Source organism: Schistocerca gregaria, unplaced genomic scaffold (genome assembly GCF_023897955.1).
Source record: "Schistocerca gregaria isolate iqSchGreg1 unplaced genomic scaffold, iqSchGreg1.2 ptg000587l, whole genome shotgun sequence".
NCBI lineage: Eukaryota > Metazoa > Arthropoda > Insecta > Orthoptera > Acrididae > Schistocerca > Schistocerca gregaria.
The window spans coordinates 120,001-125,000 of NW_026061977.1; the positions used below are offsets into that span (position 1 = coordinate 120,001).

The 5,000-nt window shown below is 53.1% G+C and overlaps 1 non-coding gene across 1 annotated transcript in view; it reads left to right on the top strand.

The window, feature by feature from the left end:
- Positions 1–3,602: 3,602 nt before the first annotated feature.
- Positions 3,603–5,000, top strand: part of LOC126316468 (small subunit ribosomal RNA) — a 1,893-nt gene continuing 495 nt past the window's right edge. The window contains exon 1 of the ribosomal RNA XR_007556092.1: positions 3,603–5,000. This exon is cut by the window's right edge and continues 495 nt beyond it. This is a non-coding gene — a ribosomal RNA (small subunit ribosomal RNA).

The following is a 5,000-nucleotide window of genomic DNA, read 5'->3' on the forward strand; positions in this document are numbered from 1 at the left end:
CACTGGTGGAAGGTAAGCATTCTGCTTTACATCAGTACATAACTAATATTTCAGTCGTCTGACGTCCCTCCTTAGTAAATGATGCAGGACCACATACATAGATGATACATACTGTAAACTGGGGAGGACAGTGTGAACCGCACTCGACCCAGTCACCCTATCTCACAGTCCACTCTGTGTGTAACAAAGCGAAAGCACCAAAGCACTATCGTTCAACAACATCCATTTTATCCTCGCTGCCACAGGACACTATCCAAACAACGACAAGAGGAACGTCACGTCCACTAATAAGACAGAATGTCTCACATCACCCGCAAACAACGCAGCTCAAATCAGCCAGCAACACCCACAGTGGTCCACCCAGTATCAACACAGGACGCAACGCCACGCCACAACACAAAAGGTACAAGTAATAAAATACCCTTTGGCCACACCCCTTATAAAGGCATCGAACCAACCCACCACCTGACACCAGCCAAACGTACATCCTGATTTGACACATCTCTGGCAACCTAACCCACGTTGGCCCTTAACCTAACCCACGTTGGCCCTTAACCTAACCCACGTTGGCCCTTAACCTAACCCACGTTGGCCCTTAACCTAACCCACGTTGGCCCTTAACCTAACCCACGTTGGCCCTTAACCTAACCCACGTTGGCCCTTAACCTAACCCACGTTGGCCCTTAACCTAACCCACGTTGGCCCTTAACCTAACCCACGTTGGCCCTTAACCTAACCCACGTTGGCCCTTAACCTAACCCACGTTGGCCCTTAACCTAACCCACGTTGGCCCTTAACCTAACCCACGTTGGCCCCTAACCTAACCCACGTTGGCCCCTAACCTAACCCACGTTGGCCCCTAACCTAACCCACGTTGGCCCCTAACCTAACCCACGTTGGCCCCTAACCTAACCCACGTTGGCCCCTAACCTAACCCACGTTGGCCCCTAACCTAACCCACGTTGGCCCCTAACCTAACCCACGTTGGCCCCTAACCTAACCCACGTTGGCCCCTAACCTAACCCACGCTGCACCTTAACCTAAGTTACGCTGCACCTTAACCTAAGTTACGCTGCACCTTAACCTAAGTTACGCTGCACCTTAACCTAAGTTACGCTGCACCTTAACCTAAGTTACGCTGCACCTTAACCTAAGTTACGCTGCACCTTAACCTAAGTTACGCTGCACCTTAACCTAACTTACACTGCACCTTAACCTAACTTACACTGCACCTTAACCTAACTTACACTGCACCTTAACCTAAGTTACACTGCACCTTAACCTAAGTTACACTGCACCTTAACCTAAGTTACACTGCACCTTAACCTAAGTTACACTGCACCTTAACCTAACTTACACTGCACCTTAACCTAAGTTACACTGCACCTTAACCTAAGTTACACTGCACCTTAACCTAACTTACACTGCACCTTAACCTAACTTACACTGCACCTTAACCTAAGTTACACTGCACCTTAACCTAAGTTACACTGCACCTTAACCTAAGTTACACTGCACCTTAACCTAAGTTACACTGCACCTTAACCTAAGTTACACTGCACCTTAACCTAACTTACACTGCACCTTAACCTAAGTTACACTGCACCTTAACCTAACTTACACTGCACCTTAACCTAACTTACACTGCACCTTAACCTAACTTACACTGCACCTTAACCTAACTTACACTGCACCTTAACCTAACTTACACTGCACCTTAACCTAACTTACACTGCACCTTAACCTAACTTACACTGCACCTTAACTGTCACATGTAACGTCACAGGAATGTAGCTTTGCCTAACAGCAACCCTCTGAACATAGTTCACTGCTTGGATCCTCTGGTGTCATGTGTATTTCTTGATGCCATGGTGCGTACCCTCACATAAAGGTCTTTCGAGTGTTGCGTACTTTCTACACAGTCCCGCTAACCACTGGAAGGGTGTACCGCTACAGAACGAATATCGCCCTCCCCTCCTGCCCTTCCAAGCTGGTCGGTCAGGCGTTTGTTTGTGAAATGAGCCTTGCAGCTGTTCAGTTGCATTCGGTTGTCGATGCAGTCAGTGTACGTTGTGGTACGGCCTGTGTGGACTGTCCGCTGATGTACGCGTAACCCACACTGATCATCCGTCGTTACGTACTGAGTGACATAATGTGGCACATGCTTGACCGTACACCGGCTGCGCCCTACAATGGCGAATCATAAGGGCCATATGTTGTGCACGATGCTACTTGTCTCATCTCCCCATTACAGCGAGATTGCACTGTTGTACGCCGTACAGACATGTGGTAAGTAGGTACGGACGAAAGTATTGCATGTTGGCCCCCCCCCCCCTCCTCCCTCTGCCGGGAATCAGCGTGAGCCGTCTGTTGATGTAGCGACGAGGGTTTTCCTATTTAATCGTATTGCCCCACACAACATGATAGCACGGTGGACCGCGTTCCACATCTGCGACATGCTACAGAGGCCGGTTGACAGTCGACCGCGCAAGGGACATTGCACACGTGCGCGGACCATCTTCCACGTGTTCTCTCGTGTACATGCCGCAGTGTGTATGTGGGCTGATGTAGCGTGTCGTGACACATAACATGCAGGCATGCCAGAATCGTAGATTTCGCAAATGTAGATTGACGTATACGTTTGCTGCCAAAGATCCGCAAATGAACTGGAAATCAGTTGTTGAGCGGTTGTTCGCGCTGCAGGTGCATCGGTGATAGCGACGATCGGTACATCTGTGAACCGGTTGTTTCGGCGGTACCCGCCATGCCCCCGAACCTGAGTTGGCCATGTGGGTATGAAGCGATACGAGGCTGTGGCTTGGCGGGACAGTCCCCGGCCGGTGAGGGGGGGCCGCCCGGCGTGCTGGCCGCGCGCTGCGTGAGCGCACGCACTACAGCCGGCTGGTGGGGGGCGCCCAGTGGCAGGAGCGCCGGCCGACGGGCCCGGCTGGCGTCCCAGCTATGCGCCGGCGCACCCTGCGCGCGGCGCCAGGCGGCCAAAGTGGGTTCTGCCGAGCCCGGTGCGAAGCGCGGTGGACATCTGCAGTGTGCTGGTCCGATTGCGGACTGTGTGCGTTGAGGATGCGCCGCCGCCCGGCACTCGGCGTCGCGACGCCGTCTGCTGCTCGGTCGCCCCCAGCGGTTCTCGCAGGTGGTTTGTATCGCAGCTCTGCGGACGTGTTGGCGCGTGCGCTGTGCTGGGAGAGTTCGCTTCTGCACCCAAGTGGGGCTTTGCCCTTCTGTGGCGCTGGCGTTGGAGCTGCCGGTCACCGTAGGTGGCGCGTGTTGTTTCCCGCCGGCAATGCCACGACAGCACGCTCCCGGGCCTCTGTCGGCAGCGGCAAGCTCAGTTGGGAGCACGGGTGTTCGCACTGAAAGCGTCTACTCGCCTATCTCCGGGCGATTGCGCCTCTCTCGAACCCGACCAAGTACTTAGGACGGCGCTGCGCGCCGCCGGGACCTGAGAGGGTTTCGAGGTGTATCGTGCAGGGGAGCTCAGCCTCCTCCTGTTTGCAGAATAATTGAGCGGACGCTTGCGTGTTCGCGCGGGCCCTCGGGACACACTCCCGGGCGGCCGGCTGCTCAGCTCTCGTTGACGCAGCTCCCTGGTTGATCCTGCCAGTAGTCATATGCTTGTCTCAAAGATTAAGCCATGCATGTCTCAGTACAAGCCGCATTAAGGTGAAACCGCGAATGGCTCATTAAATCAGTTATGGTTCCTTAGATCGTACCCACGTTACTTGGATAACTGTGGTAATTCTAGAGCTAATACATGCAAACAGAGTCCCGACCAGAGATGGAAGGGACGCTTTTATTAGATCAAAACCAATCGGATTGGCTCGTCTGGTCCGTTTGCCTTGGTGACTCTGAATAACTTTGGGCTGATCGCACGGTCCTCGTACCGGCGACGCATCTTTCAAATGTCTGCCTTATCAACTGTCGATGGTAGGTTCTGCGCCTACCATGGTTGTAACGGGTAACGGGGAATCAGGGTTCGATTCCGGAGAGGGAGCCTGAGAAACGGCTACCACATCCAAGGAAGGCAGCAGGCGCGCAAATTACCCACTCCCGGCACGGGGAGGTAGTGACGAAAAATAACGATACGGGACTCATCCGAGGCCCCGTAATCGGAATGAGTACACTTTAAATCCTTTAACGAGTATCTATTGGAGGGCAAGTCTGGTGCCAGCAGCCGCGGTAATTCCAGCTCCAATAGCGTATATTAAAGTTGTTGCGGTTAAAAAGCTCGTAGTTGGATTTGTGTCCCACGCTGTTGGTTCACCGCCCGTCGGTGTTTAACTGGCATGTATCGTGGGACGTCCTGCCGGTGGGGCGAGCCGAAGGCGTGCTTGCGCGTCCCGAGGCGGACCCCGTTGAAATCCTACCAGGGTGCTCTTAGTTGAGTGTCTCGGTGGGCCGGCACGTTTACTTTGACCAAATTAGAGTGCTTAAAGCAGGCAAGCCCGCCTGAATACTGTGTGCATGGAATAATGGAATAGGACCTCGGTTCTATTTTGTTGGTTTTCGGAACCCGAGGTAATGATTAATAGGGACAGGCGGGGGCATTCGTATTGCGACGTTAGAGGTGAAATTCTTGGATCGTCGCAAGACGAACAGAAGCGAAAGCATTTGCCAAGTATGTTTTCATTAATCAAGAACGAAAGTTAGAGGTTCGAAGGCGATCAGATACCGCCCTAGTTCTAACCATAAACGATGCCAGCCAGCGATCCGCCGCAGTTCCTCCGATGACTCGGCGGGCAGCCTCCGGGAAACCAAAGCTTTTGGGTTCCGGGGGAAGTATGGTTGCAAAGCTGAAACTTAAAGGAATTGACGGAAGGGCACCACCAGGAGTGGAGCCTGCGGCTTAATTTGACTCAACACGGGAAACCTCACCAGGCCCGGACACCGGAAGGATTGACAGATTGATAGCTCTTTCTTGATTCGGTGGGTGGTGGTGCATGGCCGTTCTTAGTTGGTGGAGCGATTTGTCTGGTTAATTC